Source organism: Canis lupus, chromosome 19 (genome assembly GCF_003254725.2).
Source record: "Canis lupus dingo isolate Sandy chromosome 19, ASM325472v2, whole genome shotgun sequence".
In the NCBI taxonomy this organism is placed as follows: domain Eukaryota; kingdom Metazoa; phylum Chordata; class Mammalia; order Carnivora; family Canidae; genus Canis; species Canis lupus.
The window spans coordinates 23,039,552-23,064,206 of record NC_064261.1 but is presented as its reverse complement, the minus strand read 5'-3'; the positions used below and the strand labels follow the sequence as shown (position 1 = coordinate 23,064,206).

At 42.9% G+C, this 24,655-nt stretch overlaps 1 long non-coding RNA gene across 1 annotated transcript in view; it reads left to right on the top strand.

The window, feature by feature from the left end:
- LOC112652458 (uncharacterized) overlaps positions 1–24,655 on the top strand; it is a 62,876-nt gene that overhangs the window by 5,529 nt on the left and 32,692 nt on the right. The gene's annotated exons all lie outside the window — the stretch shown is intronic.

Sequence of the window (24,655 nt, the reverse complement as noted above, 5' to 3'; positions counted from 1 at the left end):
ATCTGTCAAGGTTATAATGAAGAAATTCATGACCCTAACTGCCTTCAATGTTAGAAAAGATAAATTAAGTAAGCTTTCAATTCAACTTAAAAAGAAAACAAAAAAATAAACTTTAAAAAAGTTTAAAATTTTTTAAAGTAAACTTTAAAAAAAGCTGGAAAAAGGAATTAATAGATAGGAACAGAAATTAATGAATTAAAACCCCTGAGCCATAAATATGTGCCAGAACTGGTTGTTTGGGAAACCCTCAACAAAAGATATAAATTGCTGGCTGGTCCTGATTGTCCCTGTGTGTTTCACCAGGATATACATGATGGATGGCATTGCAGGCAGGATGGCTCCCTGTGGGCACAGCCTGGATTAATGTGAAGTCCACAGTCCCTCACCACAGAAGCTCCTTTACTCAAACACTCAGGAAATTCTCCTGGGATGCAAGTGAATGGAGTGTGATCAGCTCAGGGATAAATCTGGATTTAGTCTAGTTAATAAAAAGGAATCTGTGAAATTTTGGAAATTGAACTATAATTAGAAAGGAAAACCTTTCATTGTATGTTTAATCTGATCATGCCAAAGAAAGCATTGCATCTTCATGGTGGAGAAGAAGGAGGAACCTAAAGCAGAAGAGATTAGGAAGGGGGAAGTATTTCAGATGTGGAGGAGATTGAAATGGAGTTAAGAAATTGCTTAATACAACTCAATAGATTTCCCAAGTGAATATAAATGATCAAAACTTACACCAAAAGAGAGAGAAATAACACAATATGGTAATATCCATGGAAAAATAGGGAAGTGATTCACAAAATGGTAGATAAACAATCAGTTACATGTCATAGAGGATGTCAGAATGGAAAGTTCCAGGAATTGATCCTTCCAGCAAAACAACCATTGGGCAAGGTGTCTGGGTTGTGTAGTCAGTTAAGTGTCCAATTCTTGGTTTTGGTTTAGGTTGTGATCTCATGGTCATGGGATTGAGCTCCATGTTAGGCTCTGCACTCAGAGTGGAGTCTGTTTAGGATTCTCTCTTCCTCCCTCTCCCCATGTATTTTCTCTCTTTCAAATAAATAACTAAATCTAAAAAAAAAACAAAAACAAAAAACAAACAAACAACAACAACAAAAAAAAAACACCAAACACACCAACCATTGAGCTGGCATGAATTGTCAGAATCAACTATTTTGGAACTCTGGAATCTAGACAAAACCTTATTGAATCCGGGGGAGTGCATGATGAAGAAAGGGGCTGGTAAATTTTGGTATTTGTGTAGCAGCTACCATTCCTCATTCCCTAGCATCAAGGCATGCAGCCATGGAGAAAATGGCCTACCTTCCTAGTGTGCTTGCTAAGGAGGGCAATAAACCTTGCCCTCCAAAAATGAGGTTGTGTGTTTTGTTCTGTCTTGATAAGTAACTGAGGTGCCAACATAAATGCTGGCCATTGTTTCAACCCCTATGGCTCACGCGACATCCTGGGTAGCATCTACTGAAAGAATTTAAAAAGATAGAACATCTTTTTTGTTTGTTTGTTTTCTTACTGGATTCAGGCATTCATGGAAATCTCTATCATGTCACTATCTGACCATTAGGACAGAACAAAGGCTTCAATGATCACACAGAACAGAGAATATAGATTTTATAAAAATAGTTTAGAAATGTCACTAAACAAATAGATGACTGTAGCCTTCAGCAAACCCAAATAGCAATCCCTGTGGATGTAGAAGAATCCTATTTCCAGATTTATTATACTACAATATTCAAAATGTCTATGTCTCAGCAGAAAAATGATAGAAACTATCCCTGTGAGAGCCCAGACATTGAGTTTACTAGACAAAAACTTTAGATTTACTCTCTCATATATACTGAAAGAGTTGAAGAAAACCATGGTCAAAGAACTAAGAGGATGAGAAGAATAATGTATGAACAATTATGGACTATAAATAAAGAGACAGAAATTATAAACAGGAACCAAATAGAAACTCTGGAGCTGAGAAGTACAATTGCTAGAATAAATATTTCAATAGAGAGTTTCCACAGAAGAAAGTATCAGTGATCCTGAAGATAGAGCAATTGAAATTACCCAGTCCGAGATAAAAGAAGAAAAATGAATAGAGCCTAAGGAACCAATAAGACATCACAAAATAGGTCAATATGCACATTATGGAAATCCCAGAAGAAGAAAGCAAATGTGAGAGTGAAAGCAAGCATGGAAGTGAGAGAAAGGAGCAGAAAAGATATTTGAAGAAATAATGGCTGAAAATTACTCAGATTTGAGGACGGTTACATAAATCTGCACATCCAAAAAATTTAAGAAAATTCAAGCAGAAGAAACTTAAAGAGAACCACATTGAGACACATTATAATCAATCTGTCAAAAGTTAAAGGCAAAGAAAAAAGTAGCAAGGCAGAAGCAACTTGTCATGTACAAAGGATAGTTAATAAGATTAATGGCTAGCTTCTTATCAGAAACCATGGTGGCTAGAAAGCAGTGGGATGATATATTTAAAGAACTGAGAGGGAAAAAACCCTGTATCCAAGAATTCTATGTCTGGTGCCTGGTGTTCAAAAATGAAAAAGTTAAGACATTCTTAGGTAAACAAGAGAAAGAGTATGTTGTTAGTAGGTCTGCCCTCAAGAAATGCTGAAGAGAGTACTTTAAGTTGAAATGAAAGGACACTAGAAGGTAACTCAAAGCTATATGAAGAGATATAGATCTTTAGTAAATGTAACTATATATGTAAATACAAAAGTTAATATTGTTGCATTTTTATTATAACTCCGTTTTTGCTTCCTATATGGTTTAAAAGACAAATGCATAAAATGATAGTTATAAATCTATCTTAATGAGCACACAATGTATAAAGATGTACTTATGACAATATTAACACAAAAGGGTGATGGAGTGGGATAGGATTGGAATTAATGTATGTCGTTGAAACTAAGTTGGTATCAATTAAAACTAGTGTTTTAAATTTAGAATATTAACTTAATCTCCATACTAACCACTAATAAGATAAATTAAAAATATGCAAAAAAAATAGAGAGTCAAGTAATTACACTAGAAAAAAATCAAACACCAAAGAAGGCGAAATTGAGAAAAAATTGTGTAAGACATAAAAATGGTAAAATGGCAGAATAAGTTCTTCACTATCAGTAATAACTTTAAATGTAAATGGATTAAACTAATCAATTAAAAGACAGAGATTGGCAGAATAGATTAACACACACCCCGTCCCCCGCTCCCCCATCCACAGAATCCAGTTGTATCCTGCTTATAATAGACTCACTTGAAACCCAAAGAAAAATAGGTGGAAAGGAAAGGAAAGGAAAGGAAAGGAAAGGAAAGGAAAGGAAAGGAAAGGAAAAGAAAGCGGGAGTGGCTATACTAGTATCAGACATAATAGATTTTAAGCAGAAAAATTATTACAAAGAGACGAAGAAGAACATTAGACAGAAAAATTATAAACTTGTACATACCAAAAACAAAGCCCCAGATATATGAAGTAAATATTGACAAAAATTGAAGAGAAAAACAGATAGTTCTATAATAATGGGAGACTTCAATATCCAACTTTCAATGATAGAACATCTAGACAGATCAATAAGGAAATAAAGAACTTGAACAATATCATACACCAACCAGATCTAACATACATATAAAGATGCTCTACCCAAGAACAGAATACACATTCTTCTCTAGTGCCTTTGAAACTCTCTCCAGGACTCCTAACTCTGGGAAATGAACAAGGGGTAGTGGAAGGGGAGGTGGGTGGGGGGATGGGGTGACGGGGTGATGGGCACTGAGGGGGGCACTTGATAGGATGAGCACTGGGTGCTATACTATATGTTGGCAAATTGAACTCCAATAAACAAATATGCAAAAAAATAAAAAAACCAAAGAAACTATCTCCAGGATAAACCATATTTGGGCCATAAAACAATTAATTATCAATGAATTTTAAAAGATTGACATCATAGGAGTATCATCTATGGAGTGAAGCTAAAAGTTGATAACAGAAGGAAAACTGGAAAATAAGGACGTTCATGGAAATTAAACAACACCTCCTTAAATAACCAATGTGTCAAAGAAAGTATCACTAGAGAAATTACATATATATATTTTAAAGATTTTATTTATTTATTTATGAGACACACACACACACACACACACACACACACACACACAGAGACAGAGATAGGTAGAATGAGAAGCAGGCTCCCTGTGTGGAGCCTGATGTGGTACTTGATCCCAGGATCCTGGGATCATGCCCTGAGCCAAGGGCAGATGCTCAACCACGGAGCCACCCAGGCATTCCTCACTAAAGAAATTATAAAACACTTTGAGATGAATGAAAACAGAAGCATAATACACTAATGCTTATAGGATACAGTCAAAGCAGTGCTCAGAGGGAAATTTAGAGCTGTAAATACATATTAAAGAACAAGAAAGTTCTCAAATCACCAACTTAGCTTTGTGCCACAAGTAACTACCAAAATAAAAGCAAACTAACCCAAAGTAAAGGAATGATAAAAATTAGAGTGCAAATAATTGAAGAAGAGGGTAGAAAAACAATAGAGAAAATCAAAGCAAAGGCTGGCTTATTGAAAAGGTCAAGAAATTTGGTAGACCTTTAAAGAGACTGGCTAAGAAAAAAGAGAGAAGACAAATAACTAAATCAGAAACGTAAGTGTGGACATTATACCAACCATATGGAAACTAAAAGGACTATAAGAGAATATTATGAATAATTGTACTGCAACAAATTAGGTAATCTAAATGAAATAGACTCATTTTTAGAAACACAAGTTGTCAAAACTGACTATAGATGAAATAGGAAATCTCTGCAGACATAATGAGTAAAGAGATTTTTTTAATAAATTAATTTTTTATTGGTGTTCAATTTACCAACATACAGAATAACACCCCGTGCTCATCCTGTCAAGTGTCCCCCTCAGTGCCCGTCACCTATTCACCCCCACCCCCACCCACCTCCCCTTGAATCAGTAATCAAAAACTTCTCAACAAAGAGAAGTCCATGATCAAATGGCTTCAAGGTGAATTCTACTGTGTGTGTGTGTGTGTGTGTGTGTGTGTTAATTAACACCACTTCTACTCAAACTCTTAAGAAATAGAAGAGTAGAAAATACTTCTATATTAATCAGCTCCAGCTGCCATAACAGGGTGCTACAGATAGGGTGACTTAAATAATTATTTTGTCACAGTTCTAGAAGCTAGAAGTCTAAGATCAAGACACCAGCAGGCGTGGTTTCTGGTGAGACTTCCCTTCCTGGCTTGCAAACAGGTGCCTTCTTGTGTCCTCACATGGACTTTCCTCTGTCTGGTGTCTTCTCCTCTTCTTATAAGGAGACCAGTCCCATTGATCAGGACCCCATCCTTATGACCTCATTTAACCTTAGTTACATTTTTAAGGGCCCTACTTCCAAATGCAGTTACACTGGGGGTTAAGGCTTCAATATGTGAATTTCAGTGGGACACACTTCAATACTTAGTAACTTCCTAACACATTCTATAAGGCCTGATACCAACGTTATACAAAAACACCACAAGAAAACTATAGACTTATAGGCCTTATGAATTTTTCCTGTCAAAATACTCGCAGACCAAATGCAACAGTACGTTAAAAGGATTATCTATCGGACCAAATGGGATTTATCCAAGAAATGCAATGGTGACTCAACATAGGAAAATCAGTCAATGTAATATACCACATTAATAGAATGAAAGGGAAAAAAACCCCACATATATCTCAACAGATGCAAAAAAAGCACTTGAAAAAAATCCAGCATCCTTTCATGATAAAAATACTCAGCAAAGTAGGAATAGAAGGGAAATTCCTTCATATGATAAAAGGCATTTATGAAAAACTCACAGTCAACATCATACCCAATGATGAAAGACTGAAAGCTTTTCCTCTGAGATTAGGAACAGGACAAGAATGTTTGCTTTTGCCAATTCTATTCAACATTGTACTGAAAGTCCTAGCCAGAGTATCCAGACAGGACAAAGAAATAAAAGGCATCCAAACTGGAAAAGAAGAGAATGTATCTCTATTTGCAGATGACATAATTCTATTTATAGAAAATACCAAAGAATCTACAAAATAACTATGAGACCTACTAAATTTGCAAAGTTACAGGGTACAAGATAACACACATAAATCAGTTGTGATTTTACATACCAGCAGTGAATAATTTGAAAAGAAATTAAGATAACAGTTCCATTTATGATAGCGTCCAAAAGAATAAAATACCTAGGAATAAATTCAAAGAAGGTGGTAGAAAGACTTGTACAATTGTACAGTGAAACTCTAAAACATTGCTTAAAGAAATTTGAAAGGGTCTAATTAAATGGAAAGCTATCCCATATCCATGGATTGGAAGACAATATTGCTAAGACAGCAATGCTCCCCAAAGTCATCTACAGATTAAGTGCAATCCCTATCAAATTTCTAATAACCTTTTTTTGCACAAATGGAAAAATCAATCCTCAAATTCATATGTAATTGCCAGTAGCTAAAACAAAACAAAACAAAAACAAAAAACAAACAAAAAAACCACCAAAAACATTGAAAAAGAAAAACAAAGTGGGAGGTCTCCTACTTCCTGATTTCCAAGCTTACTACAAAACTATAGTAGTCAAAGCAATCCAAACTTGCACTGTGTCTAGACACTAGGTGAAAGAGACCTTGTGTCTCCTCCCTCTTTCGCTGCTGCTACAGAGATCCCCACCTCATGCTTTCTGCTGACTCATTGCATGGAGACTTCCCTGCTGGGAAGACCCATCTGCTGGTGCCTCCCTGACAAGGGGTAGTTCTTTGAGCTCACTCTCTCATGTTCAGCCACTGCTTCCCAAAGTTCCACTACGGGACTAGGTGGTTTCTGAGATGATGTGCAGGTTGAACCTCTGAGTCCTCACTGCTGGTACTGAGTCCAGGTCACTAGAAGAGATGGGCCTTTCCTCAGGGTAACGTAGTTCAGAGGCCAAAAATGTCACCCTCATTTCACATCTCAGGAAGCAGAGGTAGGTGTCTCTTCCACCTTCTCACCAAAGCCTGGGTGCCAATCAATCCATCATCAGCCTGCAAACCAGAGATTCCAAAGGGTCCCCAAAATGTCAGCTAGGCCTTCATGTCCTGCTGTTCTGCACTACAAAAAAGTGATGCTACTTTGATGAGCAGAAAAACCAGCTTCTGTAGATTAAAGCAAACACAGAAGCAAACACCATAAGTATGTATTTCTGCCCATCTGTACACATAGGAAAACACTGAACTATCAACTGTGAAGTAGGATTATGAACATTTTCTCCAGTGTGATTTTTGTGGTGTGTGTGTGTGTGCGCGCGCGCGTGTGCGCATGTGCATTTCCCGAATTATCTGATTTTTTGGAATTGAGACTTATCTTTTTGGTGAAGGAAAGATATGTTATAAAAATGTTGGGAGAGTCTTCCAATGACACTGTTCAGCATGGGACTGGGTGTATGCCAAGGGCCTGCTGATGCATTTTAGATTAAATCTATGAAACATTGAAAGATGACTCCCAGGCTTGGGCCACAGAACAAGGAGAGATCTCACCAAAAGAGAGTGAAACCCCAGAGGAATGCTGCCCCTTCCAGTCCTCCACTGTGGGCTACCACCTCTCCCAGATGTCTAAGCAGTCATGAGGAGTAGGCATGCTGAGTCTCATGGAAGGAGGAGCCGCCCAACACCTCAGGGAGTAACTCCTGAAAGGCCTGGAGATAGCCAAGCTCTGCTCTCCCCAGTGGAGTCAGGTGGTCCTCAGGGGTTGAGCTGTGGCAGGTGGGCCCAAGTGGGCTCCCTTACTCTGGCATCTCTTCTCTCACCAACTTCCCTCCAACCTTCCCTGGCTTTAGGATTCTTCCAGAGCACATCAAGGCTTTATCCTTGATGGTTCCTCCTCTGGAAGCACCTGCTCTCTGCAAAGTCCCTTGGCTCATGCTTTCATGCCCTCAAACACCTGCTCACTCCAATCTTTTCTGAGAAACCACTTAAGGCCACTCCATCTGAAATAGTACCTTGCCAGGCTATGTATCACATTGGTTGGTTGATTCTGCTCCCTGTGGATCCCATAAAGGTAGACCTCTTCTACCCTGGTGCTTGCTAAATCTTGCTGGGTGCTTATGGTGCTGGATAAGGAAAGCCATGAAGGTGGATCCCATGACCACCCATGGGGATGGTCACTAGTCCCACCTTTCATGTGGCTTTAACAATACAGATGTCACTCTCTACTTTTAGGACCTACCACACACCCCTTAAGGGCCTCCCAGTCCTTCTGTGGATGGACCTCCATCTCTACTACTCCAGTGATATTGCTCTGACCACACCCGGCATCCCCAGGATCTCCTCAGGACTCCCTGTCCTCACACCAGGAGTGTGTACTTCCTTTGCTCACTTCACAAACCCTTACTCAGGCTTCAAGGCCAGGTCTAAATGTCTGATGCCTAGAAAGCCTTCTAAGCCTGCTCAGCCAGCTTTCCTTCTTGCTGGAATTTCTCTGAGCACCTGGTGCTCAACTGCATGGAGACTCCATAAACTGAACTGTTGGCCTCCAAATGACCAGGGGAATCCCTGGGAGCACAGGTTCCTTACCTCCAGAAAGTCTGGCTCAGAGAAGGCAGGCCACCAGTGCTCAAGGAGTGAGTGCCTTTGAACAGTGAATCTGTTCCTGGGAGTACATGCTCATTCCTTGCCCTTCCCTTCCTCTCTCTCCAGTTTCCATTTTGCCCATTGCCTCTCCTATTTGCCCAGAGTTAATGTAGCTTATGGAAAACAAGCTGTCATCTTAGTGTTTTTTATACCTCATTCTCCCAACAGCTGCTGGGTTTCCAGATGTTCATTACTGCTGTATTAGCAGAAGTTGTTAATGACACTCAGGCTGAAAGAATACAAATTGATTTTCAAAAGGGAAATAGCCATCTTGTTCAGAGCCGGTCTGCTCCTTCCACTACCCCCACACTTCCCATGGAAGTTATGTTGATTGCTTAGACATGTTTCTTGCACCAGCTAAGCAAAAAAGGGGAGACTGGAAAAAGAACCATGTCATGTGGCACATACGGTCTTTGATCCAAGGGGCTCAGGCCACATGTGAACCAAATGTGACTGGAGAAGTTGTGTATAAGGCTGAGTTTCCAGGGAAGTTTTAACCAGGCTAAACCCAAAGGGAGATAGTACCTGGAAGCAATGCACCCTGAGATGCTTTGTGGTTTCTGGCTTCTGGTGTGGGTAGAGAGGGACTTTGGGAAGTGCAGGAATATGGACCCTGCTAGTCACAAAAGCCTGGTTTAGATCCCAGCATTGCCATTTATTTGGGGTATGTGATTTGGGTGAAATTGTTTACTCCTAAACATCTTTAAATGCAAAATTCATACAGTGTGGGAATGTTAATGATCATCAAACAAGACAGATGCATGTAAAAGTGGAATGACCCTCCCTTACCAGCTTGGTTGACTTAGGGATATATGGTTTCCTGTTAAGGAACTACTAGAGTGTTCACCAGCCTTCACTGGTAGGAAGGGCAGAAACTCCCTGAACTATTTATGAACCTGGAGCTGCGCCTGCTTCCAGGCACCAGGGGAGAGAAATAGCTGAAGAATCCAACCAGAACACTATTGTTTCTGTAGCTACCACATGATGTCGCTGTTGCACACAAAGCCTGCATAGCTGGGTGGATGCTGGGCCTCTGGTATGGTGGGGGCCTTGTTCCAGGTCCCTGAGAAGGCTGCACTGTGCCCCACTCTGGGGCTGCAGCATTGCGATACTCTTTGTTTCCCTCCAAGAAGTTCCCTGGGATCCTTTGCTGGAGATTGTGCAACACAGAAAACTGAAGTTCCTCTAACAGACTTTCCTGGGGCATTGATATCATAATTGGCAAGGGACCATTCTTGTGATTTCCCCAGAAACACTTCAGGGAAGTCCTTTTAAATTCCAGTTCACTAGCACCACTTCACATGTGTAGGTCACCAATTCAAGTGACTGGTTCACACTGATCTATGAACTAATCTGAGTGAACTCAGGTTCACTTGGGTGAGCCAAGAGGTCACAGATTGTCAGACACCCTGACAGGGTATCTTGGTAACTGAGATATTTATCTATTGATCATTCTGCAGCCCTGACTCCTGGGAAGTGTGGGGGTAGTGGAAGGAGCAGACCGGGTCTGAACAAGATGGCTATTTCCCTTATGCTCAGAGCCTGTCCTAGTAGGTTCAGATGTAACAGGCCCGGGAATTAAGGCTGCAGGTCTGCTGGTTGGATGCAGTGCTTTGGAGCACCTGTTTTTTTGAGTTCCCAAACAGAGGTCTCCCTGTGACTTGGCATGAAGAAACTGAAGCTGATGCAGGCAGAGCTCTGACATACTTCCTGAAAAGTTGCTGGGAAGGTGAGATTGTGGTTCCAGACCGGAGACCACAGCCAGAACCCTAACCCTGCCACAGGTGAGCCAGAGGGTCTAGGGCAAGTCACTGTCCTTGCTTAGGGTCATGTTTTCCTGAAGTCTGGAATTCTTGATTGTCTTGATTGTCTGGGAGTGCTGGAATATTAGAGGGGAAGGCCCTCAGAGGTCATTCTAATTAAATCTCTTCCTGCCCTGATCACTCTCCACTACCACCCCAGAGGGGACACCAGGGGCTTGAAGTCATTTGCTTTCTCATGAGGCTGTGATGAAAGGAAGGAATGGAAATAAAGAACTTCACAAAGCTTTAAGGGATTAGCAAACAGGAGGAGGCAGTTTCAATGAGGCAATTTTTGGACCACTGAATGGAAAAGCATCTTGAGGGGACAGGTCTAAAATGGCTCTTTCTCATGTGGAGAAAGGTCTGGACCCCTCCCAGGCCTCAAGAGCACATCCACTGGGCCAGATGGAGACTGGAGAGTAGGAATCTCAGAGTTGCCCTCAAGTTGTATCTTGCCACACCTTATGGGTGCATTATTCAATTCATTCATTCGTTGATGCACTACTGCAAGTGTGTGGTGGTCCAGCCCTGTGACTGGTATAGGGTGGGGTCTGAAGCTCTACAGCAGCAGAACCCACAACTCACACAGTGATGTGTTTGGAGGAGGCTGGGCTCCTAGAGGCAGGGCAGGATCTGAAATGCTGGGTGAGAGGAACACAGGTGACTGTGTGAAGCTTGGGCACGGGGCACTTGTAATGGCTGTACTGGGCCAGAAATGTGGTCAGCTGGTTTGGAGCAAGCCATTAGAGAAGGAGGAAGAGAAGACAAGAGAGAGGGAGAGGATAGGAAGACACCCTCTTCCTGGAAACTCTCTGCCCACCTTTTGTTGGGCTAACCTTTCCAGTCTCAAGTTAAATGTCGTCTCCTTAGGAAAGTTTTCCCTGTCTCTGTGTCCTGGACTGAGTCAGGTCCCTGATTATGAGTGTTAGCCTCACATGCAGTTGGCACAATTCATACTAAATAATGATTTGTGTGATTATTTGTCTTCTGTGATCTGTCAGGGCACCTCGCATAGGGTCTTGCATACAAATGATGAAATGATGCTTACTGAATATTGCACCCGCTCCTGGGTGGAGAATCAGAGTTCTGTCTGAGTAAATACTGGCAAGGGATATGGATTTCCTTCCCAGGGCCGTCACTTTGTGAACCAGTAAAGTCATTGTCCTTTGGTCTCAGTTTCGAGAAAACAGAACAAATTATTGAAGCCAACTATCTCTGAGTTTCCTTCCAGCTCCGAATTGCTGTGTATTACAGAAAAGTGATGTTTTTAAGAGTCAACAAAGCCTCCTCAGTCTTGGCTGGGTTGCCTCTTTCTTTGTCTCTTCCTCTGTTTGCTTCCCTCCTTCAGTCCCTATAGGATGAGGCTCTGTGGAGGAGGCCCCTCAGCTGGAAAGCACACATAGTTTCACACAGAACGATCTGTCAGCCTCTGCATAGTTGTGATGAGTTTTCAGTTGAACTGACCTTGAGATGTCAGATGCCTTCCTGACTTGTACATCCCATTTCCTCCTCATGTGGCTGCCCCAGACCTCCCAGTTCCTCATTCTGGGTGTGATGACTATCTGGGGACGGATGTGGTTAAGAAGGCCAGCGGCTGGATGATCACACTGTCCACAGACATGCTCCCTGGTCTCCAGCAGCTATGGGAGATTAATGATGTGGTGCTAGAAGTCGGAAAGAGATGTCTCTTGCAATCACACACCATGCACATGACAGATTGCTGGGCTTCCTTGAAAACAGAGTGGGTGATCTCCATTGACATTTACATCCGAGTGAACCCCAATCCGATTCTGCAGATATTTCTATTTGTCTATGTGGGATGCTCTGCCTCATTGCTGCTGGCAGGGCTATTCTCTTCCTGTAGCTACTGTCTTGGCGAAGGGCTATCTGGCAGAGATGACCCCAGGGAGAAAGGAGCATTCCCTCACCATCATACTGCCCACACCTACTCAGGAGAAAACAGTTCCCTTGTGTGTTTGCACCTAGGTTGATGGGTCTTGGGGAGTCCAGCCTGTGGTCTTACCTTTGTGTCTGCAGGGTCCTAAAATAGTCTGAGGAGAAGTTGGTTCGGCCCTTGTGCAGAGGCTAGCTATGCATTTAGAGGTGTCTGGTGCTGGCTTCGGTAGAGAGTGGTCCTTTGGGCCAGTTAATTCCAATGCTGCCTGGACACCTGTGGGGGAGGGACACATCTGATCTCACAAAGCTCCCTAGGTCACACCAGCTGGAGGGGAAGCCAAGAAGGGGCAAGGGCCCAGCAGAAAGGGTGACATACATGGTACGAGTCTTGCTTTCTCCCTAGCCCAGGGCCCGTTCTCCTGCCTGTTCTGCAGTGGGTCCTGGCTCCCCAAAGGGGCTCTGAATGAGCTCTCATGGCACATTCTTATCTCCAAGATGTCCACGCTGCCAGGGAGGAAAGGCACTGTTCACATGAGGGAAGGGCACAAACATTCATAGGAATCTGTTTGGGGTTGGGCAGCAGATATTTATTATCAAAGTGTGGTGGGTCCCTATATTTAAAAAAGGCAGGGGTAGGGTCTGTGTGCTCAGGCCTGGGGACTGGACTAGACTACTAGATAGGGACCTCACAGTGCTTCCACTTCTCCCCCTTAAAACCCAGGCAACTCTATCCCACATCCCATCTGCCTGCCTCTCAGCCTTCCGTGGCCAAGTTCACCTCAACATTCCAGAGTTCCATCCAGGTAGAAGGGGTTTTAGTATAGCTTCCCTCCATCCACTAGAGTCTGTGCCAGGGAGCACTGCCAACCAGCAGAACTCAGGTCTGTGGCCACCCCCCTCTGCCCCTGCCCTGCCTTCTCCCACCTGGAGTCCTGCAACCACACCTACAGGTTTACAGCCTCAGTGGACACTCAGATACACTCACACACACACATGCCCACCTCCCCGATTGCCCTGAATCCTCTCACTTAGAACAGGGAGAATGCACATCAGTTCTGAGACAGTGGCCCTGGTGTTCAAGCCCCTCCCATAACTGAAACCTCCTCCAGTTTATTCTGATAACTGTTTGAAATGGGCAAATTTTCAGGAAGAGGAACCAAGCTGCAATTTTATGTGCTGTGTCCACACACACCATTACAGAAGGACTTCCTGGTGTGATTCTAAATGAGAGCTCCCTGAGGTGGTGCTGGGATTCTGGCATCTCTGACGATTGGGTTCTGTTCTTCCCTGGCAAGGTCTGGGTCCTGTGGATGGGCTGCCCTGGGCTCAGTGCCTCAGAGGTTTCAGACCTTTGGGCAGTTGGCTGCTAAGCATACAAAAGGTCTGAGCCATGGTCAGGAAAATCCACCCAGTTCTGGGGCAGACAGACCAGAGTTCTTGGAGTACCACCCCCAGCCAGCTCATGACCTTGGTGAATTCCAGCAGCTCATCTGGATAAGATGACAGGGCATCCCCTGGGCCTGGAGTGTAGATATGCTTGTGGCACTGTGACACTCATTCTTTTGTGGGTCTGGAGCACTGGGCAGAATTTTTTGAGAAAAGTTACAGGAACTGTGTGGCGAACTCAAGGAAAAGTTTTCAAGGACTTTGCAGCAGCCACCAGAGATGATGATGGTTTGAATTGACTAGGACAGGAGCAGGAGTCCCAGGACAGTCTCTTTCTGGGGTACCTGGCAGGATGAGTGACTACCAGCCTACACTGGGCTCTGCACTGATTCATGTCCCAGAGCCAGTATTTCAAGCTCCTTTCCCATCTGGGGGAGGGTGGACTCTTTAGTTGCTGTCCCATCAAGGCTGATATAGTGAGGAATGGGCTCCCCAAAAAACACTAGGGTCCTACCACCTGGAGGAGAGGAGTGGACATGGGAAGGCCCAAACCAGTCCACTCCTATGTGGTCTCCATTTCCAGCATTCTCTTCTTATCAGTCGTGCACACAGCTGCTTAACCAATCTTCCTTCATTGCCACTTCCATCTTGTGATTCTCCTTAAACATGCCTTTGGAGGGATGAGGAGGGGCTAGATGTCCTTGGGGAGGACTTGAGCACCACTCACTACTCTCCCAGCTGCTCACACTTGTCCACGTCTCTCCTACCCCTCCTTGCCAGTTTCCACTCTGAATCCCTTTGGCAAAGCTGGTGGTTGCTGCTTCGCCTTCCCTCTTCTCTTTCCCCACAGCCCAGCTCAGAGCAGATGGTTCTTTGGGACTGTTTGGGATTTTACTCTGCCCAGACCTGAGTCCTATGTCTGAGAGCCCTCATAATGGCATTGGCAGTGGACTGGGACATTTTATCTTTCCTTCTGGGTTTGCTTTTTCTTCTTGATTTTGAGTTGTAACCTTGCTTGCTCCATCTCTCCCAAAATGCTAAGTCCACTCCTTTGGGGCCGTCAACTTTTTCTGGGGCACATATCACATCTTATCCCATCGCCTGCCTCTCCCTTTCCTCCTTGTCACTGTCCTATCACCCCACTGGTACCAGGAAGATGGCCCCATAATTGTGTTAAAGTGAATTTCTGTACAATGAGGTTGCTGAAGTGCTCAAAAACACGAGGTGTCATTGCATGATGAAAAATCAGGCAGCTATTACATTCCTGAGTGTAAGGAATTGTTAACGACATGGATAAAGGTCATGGAATGTTACATGAAAAAAGGAGGACCTTACACAAAATACATACACAGAAGACTTGAAAAAAAAACCCCACAATATTAATACTAGTTGTTTTTGAATGGAAGAATTTTGTGTGATTTATATTTTCTTTATACTTTTCTGCATTTTCAAATTTCCTCTGAGAATTATATATTACTTCCATTCTAACGCTTGTATTATTTTTATAATGAGAACAAAAGTCTTTAAAAACTATTTAAAAGTAACAGTGAGGGTGACAGAACATGAGAGACTCCTAACTCTGGGAAACGAACAAGGGGTGGTGGAAAGGGAGGTGGGTGGAGAGTTGGGGTGACTGGGTGACGGGCACTGAGGGGAGCACTTGACGGGATGAGCACTGAGTGTTATGCCATATGTTGGCAAATTGAGCTCCAATTTTTTTTTTTTAAATAAGAATAAAAAAAGAAAAGTAACAGAATCATTTGTATTCTGAGGTGATGCTGCTCAGCTTGATGGAACATGGATATGATTCAATTTTTCCCCCTTTAGACAAGTGTTTTATTATTTCATGGGAAGGTAAAGGTAGTTGTTTTATTATTTTATGGGAAAGTAAAGGTAGTTGTAATTTAAAATAGCAACATCAACATACATTTCCCCTCCTGATTATTGTATTCTATCAGAGAAACAGAGGCAGATTTCTCGGGGTAACTGCTGGAATTGACCTTGCCTTCATTCAAAGAATGTTCCTTAATTCCGATAAAATATGCACTCCTTCCCTGGTCCTGGGACTAATCTGACCCTGGCACTGTCATTTAACCTTTCTCATCTGCAAAATGGGAATGATGTGATATCTTCCTGGCCAGGCTATCCTTTTTTTTTTTTTTTTTTTTTTTTTTTTACCTGGGGGAGCTGCCCCACCCACTGCCAGGTGCACAGCTCAGTGGGAGCTGTTTATCCTGTGAGGTCCCTGTTCCCTAGTGGCCCCACTCCATCCCAGGCACAGGATGACATCAGGAGGAACACTACACTGGCGGTGGCCAGGTCTCCAGCCCTGGAGTCAGCTGCCGCAGTAACTACCACAGCTCCCAGTCTGCACAGGCCTGGATGCTCCCGGGGGCGGCGGCGGGGGGTGGGGGGGGGGTGCTGATCTGCACAGCTTGGGGGGTGCGCCCAGCTGCAGGAGGGTCCTCGCTGTCCTGTGCCCTCCCCGCTTCTGCCTGTCCCGGGGGGAGCGCCGGATCCTGGGCTGTGGCTGCTGGGCGCCCTGGGCTCTGGGGCCTGTGCTGCTGGAATCTGCTCCCTCCACCTAGAGCCGCTGCCTGAGCTGCTCCCGAGGCCCTGCCTGGCGCGTGCTCCAGCCCTTTATCAAGCTTGCCTGCGGGTGTGGGGTGCTCTCCCCAGCCCCCCCCCCCCCCCCCCCCCCCCGCCCCGGACGCACCTCCTCTATTAGTGACCCCGGGAACCTGGAGGCTCCACTGCCCCTCCTGGGATCCTGCCCAAGTTCCCTGCTAAGTGCCTTTCCATCCGGGAAGAATCTGGTGCAGATTTTTAAAATTCCTGCCTCTCCGGGACTGGGCTTTCCTGTCCCGGAGGCTTTCACTGCCAGGATTTAGCTGGCTCCTCGCAGAGGCCCCTCCCAACTTGATCCTTTTTTCTTTTTTTCTTTTTTTAAAATTGGAGTTTAATTTGCCAACATCTAGCATAACTTCCAGTGCTCATCCCGCCAAGTGCCCCCTCAGTGCCCATGGCCAGGCTATCCCGATGTGGCATGCTTCATCAGGTCCTAGAATACATGTGGGCTCAACTATGATGCACTTTTTCTGTGATTACCTTCAGGCAGGCCCCAAAGACATAGAGCTCACCAGGGCCTTTGCTGTTCCTCTTGCTCTTTCTTTTTTTTTTTTTAAGATTTCATTTATTTATTCATGAGAGAGAGAGAGACAGAGACAGAGACAGAGAGAGAGAGACAGTGACACAGTCAGAGGGAGAAGCAGGCTCCATGCAGGGGGCCCAATGTGGAACTTGATCCCAGGACTCCAGAATCTTGCCCTGGGCTGAAGGCAGGAGCCAGATGGCTGAGCCACCCAGGTGTCCTCTTGCTTTTGTAGGGCTCCCCCAACAGGGCAGTTGCCACACTTGGGGGTTAAAGTGCTCAAATACTCTTAGTCTTGAATGTCACAAGGTCTGAAGACGTCTGATAAGGGACCAAAGGAGAAAAGTCAGAGCAAGGGAAAAGGAAAGAGATAAGAGACAGATATGCATGAGAAAGAAAAAAAATGGCAATTGCATAACTCTAAAAGACAGTATAAATGCATGTTTTTCTCTTTTCCTTTCTTAACTGATTTAAAAAACAATTGTATAAAATAATATGTTTATAATGTAGAGTGTGTAACGTATAGAAAAATATAGATTGCCAAGAACAGCACAAAGGAAGTGGGTGGAAGGAAAGCCACACTGGGCTAAGGAAATGACTACAGATAGTAAAGTAATAATTATAACAATGTATTGTTGGGGCTATAACATTAATAGATGTAATATATATGACAATAATGCCAGAGAAAGAGGGAAAGAGAATAGAGCTACATAGGTGTATCAGTTCTATGTATCATTGGAATTAAACTTAAAATTTTGATAACTTAAAATACACGTAGTAAACCCTACTAAACCCTACTAAAAGAGAAAAAGTGAAAAAAAAAGAAAACCAAAGAAGTTAAATGTTACATCAGAAGATGCTCTTTAATACAAAAGAAAGCAGTAAAAGAGGAACAGAGGAACAAAAAATACATGAGACATATAGAAAACAAAAAGTAAAATAGTAGATGTCAATCCAGGTATATCAATAATAACATTAAATGTCAGTGTATTAAACAACCCAATCAAAATGCAGAGATTTTTAGATGGATAAAAACCATGATCAATCATATGCTATCTACAGGAGACACATTTTAGATTTAAGGATGCAAATAGACTGAAAGTTAAAGGATAGAAAGAGATATATTATGCAAACACTGACCATAAGAAAGCTGGAATGGCCATACTGATATCAGACAAAATAGACTGTACAACAACAAAAAATTTACTAGAGACAGAAAGGGACATTTTATGGTGATAAAAGGGATAATTCATTAGGATGGTATAAAATTATAAACACATGAATCTAACAAAAGAGAAACAAAATGTAGGCGGCAAAAAGTGACAGAAATGAAAAGAGAAATTCAATAATAACAGTTGGACACTTTTAATAGTGGGTTGAACAAGACACAAGATTTACAAGGGTACAGAAGACTTGAACAGTGCTGCAAACCAAGTAGACCTAACAGACCTCTATCAAACACTCCACCCAACAATAGAATATATATTCTTCTCAAGTACACATGAAACTTCTCTAGTCTCCAGGATAGGCAATAGGCCATAAAGAAACTTCAATATATTTAAAAGGATAGAAAAAAATATAAAGTATGGTCTCTAATTATAATAGGATGAAATTAGCAATCAATATCAGGAAAAAAAGAAACACAGTTCTGAAAAACCAGTGGATCAAAGAGGCAATCAAAAGGGAAACTAGAAAATACCTAGAGATGAATGAAAATGAAGATACAACATATCAAAATTTATGAGCTGCAGCAAGAGTGGTGCTTAGAGGAAAATTTATAGCTGTAAATGCCTGTGTTAAAAAAGAAGAAAGACTTTAAATCAATAACCTAATCTTCCACATTAAGACACTGAAAAAAGAAGAGTAATCTAACACAAAGTAAACAGAAGGAAATAAATAACAAAGATTAAAATGGAGATTAAGAAATAGAGAATAGAAAAACAACAGAGAAATTTGAATAAACCGAAAGCTGGTTCTTTGAACAAACAAAAGTGACAATTCTTTAGCTGGCTTAACCAAGGAGAAAAGAGAGAAGACAATTACTAGAATCAGAAATGAAAGAGTGCACGTTCACAACATTACCAACAGAGAAAAGCTAAAGTCCAGGTGACCTCACTAGGGAATTCTACCAGACACTGAAAAAATCAATACCAAACCTTCACAAACTTTTCCAGAAAGTAGAAAAGAAGGAAACAAGTGTGAACTCATTTGGAAGGCACTATTACCCTGATACCAAAACCAGACAGCGACATCATAAGAAAACTAAAGATCAGTATCTCTTATAAACATGGATGCCAATATCCTCAGCAAAATGCTAGAAAACTGAATCCAACAACATGTAGAAGAATATACACCTTGGTCAAGGGGGATTTATTCCAGGAAGGAAGGGTTGGTTCAGCATGTGAAAATCAATTACTGCAATAGGCCATACCAATAGAATAAAAAATAAAAACAGCATGATCACTTCAATAGATATAGAGAAAGCATCTGACAAAATCTAACACTCTTTCATCATAAAAAGACTCAGTAAACTAGGAATAACATGGAATTTCTTCAACCTGAAATGGAGTATTTTTAAAAACACCATAGCTAATATCATATTTAATGTTTAAAGATTGGATGCTTTCTCCCTAAGATCATGGATAAGATAAAGAAGTCTCTGCTTTTGCCACTTCTATTCAATGCTATACTGGAGGTTCTATCCAGGGTAACTGGACACGGAAAAAAAAGCATCCAGGTTTGAAAAGAGTTCTAAAAAATTAGGATGTCCAACATATAAACTTTTACAAGAACTAATAAATGAGTTTAACAAGGTTTAGAACAGAAGGTCAAAATAAAAGATCACTTGTATTTCTATACAATTGCAACAAACGTTCCAAAAATGAAATTATGACATCAACTTCATTTACCATAGCATCAAAAGGAATAAAATATTTTGAATTAAATTTAATAAAATAAATAAATAAAACTTATACTCTTAAAACTAAAACACTGAAAGAAAGAAGATCTAAATAAACAAAAACTTCTCATGTTTATGGATCAGAAGACAGTACCGTTAAGATGCCAATACTTTTCCATTGTTCAACACAATTCCTGTCAGAATACTGGCTGTTTTCTTTGTTGAAATTGACAGGCTGATTCTACAATTCACATGTAATTACAAGGAGTACCAAATAGCTAAAACAATTTTTGAGAAAGAAGAACAGAATACAAGGACTTACACTTCCCACCTTCAAAACTGAACTACAGAGCAATGGTAATGAAGACAGTGTGGTACTGGCAGAAGGATAGACACACAGATCAATCAAACAGGATTGAGAGTCCAGAAATAAACCTATCCACCTATGGCCAACTGATTTTTGACGGGGTGCCAAGGCCATTCAATGGGGGGAAACTTGTGTGTTCAAAAAACGGTGCTAAAACAAATAGCACATGCAAAAAACCAAGTGGACCCTTACCACAGACTTTGTGTAAAAACTCAAAAATCCATTTTTATAACTCAAAATGGATCATAGATCTAAATGTAAGAGCTAAAGCCATAAAACTGTTAGAATAAAATATGCAGATAAATCTTCATAACTCTATCACTTCAGGACTTGACAAAGGATTCTTAGCTATGCTAGTAAAAACATGATCAACAGAAGAAAAAAAAACACATAAGTTAGATTTCACAAAATCTAAATACTTTTGTGCTTTAAAGTCACCATCAAGAAAGTGAAAAGACAACTTACAGAATGGGAGAATATATTTGCAAGTCATACATCTGATAAGAGATTTGTATCTGAGTACATGAAGAACTCTTACAACTCAATAATACAATGACAAATAATCCAAGTAAAAACTGGGCAAAGGATCTGAACAGACAGCTCCCCAAGGAAGATATACAAATGACCAATGAGCACACAAAGAGATGCTTAACAGCATTAGCCATCAGGGAAATGCAAATCAAAGCCACAATGAGATGCCACTTCACATGCACTGGGATGGCCAGAATAAAAGGCCAGATAATAAATGCTGACAAGGATGTGGAGAAATAGGAACCTGCGTACGCTGCTGGTATAAAATGGTGCAGTCACTTTGGAACAAAATCTGGCAGTTCTTCAGATGATTAAACATAGTTGCCATATGACCCAGCAATTCCACTCCTAGCTATGTGTCTAAGAGAAATGATAACATGTTATCATACAAAACCATGCACATGAATGTTTGTACTTACATTATTCATAATGGCCAAAAGATAGAAACAACTCATTTGTCCATCAACTGATAAATAAAGAAAATGTAGCCTATTACACAAAGGAATATTCTTCTGTCATAATAAGAGGTTAAGTACTGATACATGAGTGAACCTGAAAATATGCTTAGCAAAAAAGCCAGTCACAACTGACCACATATTACATGATTCCATATGATAAAGAAGTCCAGAATATTTCATTTATGTTAGAAAAATAAAGTTGTAGAAAAAAACAGTCTAGAAGGACCTACACCAAGCAGTAGTTAATTTTAGAAGGAGGGACTGAGAGGGGAGTTTATGCTTTTTCTAAATCAGTTGATTTTTTTTTGCAAGCATGCTTGCATTTTTTTTTCTTTGTCTCTTGTTTTCGTAATCAGGGAAAAACCCCAATAAAGGTATTTTCACAAAAACAAACTAATAAGACAGACCTGATTAGTATTTGTGACTTCCAAATATTTGATGAGACATTATGTGTAAACAAGGATTGTTACTGTAGATCCAGCCAACTTGGAATGGCCACCTCTGCCATTGTCTCCTCCAGGACAAGGCTACAGGTCCTTCCACTTGGCACATGTGGCCCTAAGAGGCCACCCAGCCTCCCTGAAGTCTCATTTTCCATGACTTCCCCAGTGTTTCTTCTTTCATACATCCCCGATAGGCACCATCCCAGTGAAATTGTCGTTCTTCTCACCACTTTTTTGAAACCAAACCAGTCACGGCCACCAATGACCTCCAAGTTGGCCACTGAACTTCTCTGTGCCCCTCTCTACTTCTCTATGCTTGGCAGTTTGGCTCCTCCCCTGTTCTTGGAATGCTTTCTTCTCTTGGCTTCTGGACACCTGCTGGTTCTCCTTCCCTCTCTTTGGCTGCCCCTTCTCAGCTGTCCTCCTGCTCTGCACAGTCTGGGGTGTTAGTGTGCTGGGCTCTGACCTGGCCTCATCTTTCTCTCCCTTATCTCAGCTACTCCTTGGGGACCTCATCTGGGTCCCGCTACCCTCTGTCTTGGAAGGATACTAAAGTGGTTTTCCTTCCCTTGTTTCATGTGGAAGGGAAGAAAGAGGTAGAAGTGGAGATTCAGAGAGAAGATTCTCCAAAGATAAGCAAGCTGGCAGAACTGGATTTTCATCTCCTCCCAACTAGATAAAACTGGGCAAGGGGAAAGGAGGGGGGGAGGTGAATCAGGCGTGGGTGAGGGACAGAGGGGCAGAGGAACAGGTGCAAGGCCTCTGGTGTCTTCTTATCAGGGCACTAATCTCATCATGAGGGCCCTACCAGTGTGTCTCCTTTTAACCCTAATTACTTCTGTCAAAATCCTATTCCAAAATAGTCACATTGGGGTTTCAACATCTGAGTTTTGGGAGGACCCAAACATTTAATCTGGAAAGGATGGCCTCAGCGCTGAGTGTTCCTCACCAGAAAGCTTGTTTGTTCTCTCTCTCTCTCTCTCTCTCTCTCTTTCTCCCTTCACACTCATCCCAACCCCGTAAAATGTGAAGACAAGGAGAGGGGGACAACAGATTGGGAAAAGTCTACACATCAGGAAGAGAGCTCTGGCTGAAAGCCCACAGCTTGGGCATCGGCCTCCAGAACTGTATAATGGATGCTTAAGCCGCCCAGTCTGTGGTATTGGGCTGTGGTACCCAAGCTAAGAGTGTCTCTGCTCCTCTCTGCTGCTCTGCTTGCTCCTTTTTCTCTCCTTCCCTCTCCTATTCACACATGGCTGTCCTCAGAATGGTCCAGAAGATGGTTCAGGATGGCTAATCAGTGCTCCAGCTCCTCCCCTGCCAAAAGGCACATTCTCTGAGTCTCTGGTTAAATCCTGCAAGGGGAGTCTGCTCAGTTGGGTTCAGCTGGTCCTGGTCTGTGGCCTTGCCAGCTGGGGGTGTAAGCCTCTGGACAGCCCACCCCGTTCCAGCCCAAGCAGGCAGGCCCTCTGGTGCTATTCCTGGGCCGAAGTCTAGCACCCACTGAGCATGGCAGGGAGGGCACTGTGAGCACCAAAACCTGTAGGAAGCAGGAGGGATGGGTGCTCCCAGAGGGAGCTCACTGATTGTGCGGGGCGGGGGGTAGGGGGGGAGGACGGGACGATGGGAGCAATGAACACCTGGGATTGTTTGTTCTGCAGCCATTATTCACGTACATGCATTTACCTAACCTCCACTGCAGTCAGGAGGCAGGCAGCAGTGCCAATTTACAGGAAGGAACGGGGTTCTCTCCCAGGCACTAGACCAGAGCTGAGTGGGGCTAGGAGGTGGCCCTGCGGGAGCTCTGCCTCTAAGGGGGACCTGCCCATTCAGGCCCCGCTCACATTCCCAGATGTGTGCAAGGCCTGGACTCGCTCTGAAGTGAGCCCAGGTGAGTGCCCAGGTAACCCAGCCAACCCCTGGACTGGCAGCCTGGGCTGAGAGGCAACCCTCCTCCAGGCCCTTACTTGCAGTGTGAAGGCCACGGAGGGGGTTGATGACTCTGTCTGCCAGTCAGTCTTGTCCATCAAGCTCTTTGAAGTAAACATGCCCCTCCAGGCTTCGATTTGGATGCAAACACCTGGTGTGGGTTACATGCGTAGCCATTATCAGCAGCGACAACTTGGTGTGACTTCTTTATCAGATCTTCTTTTCCCTAGACTGAGAATTGTACTAGAGAATAGACCTTCCAGAGGATTTGAAGGGAGAGGAAGACCTCTGACAGTCTCAGCATAGGGAAATAATCTGAGATAACCATCTCCGTGTTTAGGTTATATTGTGCTCACTCTGGAGCGAGCTGTGGGGTTCCAGTGGTGGCTTCACCTCCTCCTGGTGTGTGAACAAGGCCTTGGCCTTCCTGCCCCTCAATTCCTTAGTAAGAAGCCTGATGAGCAGCAGTGCCCTGTGTGTGTGAAGTGCTCAATTATAAGAACAGCAACATGACAACCAGTATCTATACATTGATTTGCAGATTACAAAGCCATTTTGCATGATTTCCTTTGAGTCACCAACAGCTCTGGCAGTTTGCACTTCCATTTTACAGATGAAAGAACTAAGACTCAGAGGGATTAAGAGCTTGGTTTTACTGAGGAGTCAAGCCCAGCCTTTTTGATTCCACATCTGCAGGCCTGAAAGACCTCAGGTTTTGCGTGTAGCTGGACTTTGTGTCAAGTACTGGTTCTTGACGAAATGATGTGGCCTCTTGGAGCTTCAGGTTCCTCCCTGCTGAATGGGGATGCAGAGCTGCAGGCAGATGTCTGCAGTGGCGGTCATTATTGTCATTACCCAGCCGCCCGGGGCCGACTGGCCCAATGGGCTTCTCTGCTATTGCTGTAGATGTCTGAGCTTAGCCTGTCTGTCTACAGAGCAATAGCAGAGACTTTGAAGGCTCAGAGTGGGTCAACAAAAGATAAAACGCAGCTCCAGCCTATTATGTCAGCTTCAGATACCAACATTGGCAAAGTTTTCTATGCTTGTGGGGGGAAAGCATTGGAACTCCTGCCAAGAGCAAAAACTGATTTGCCCACATGCAGTCCAGCCCTCTGA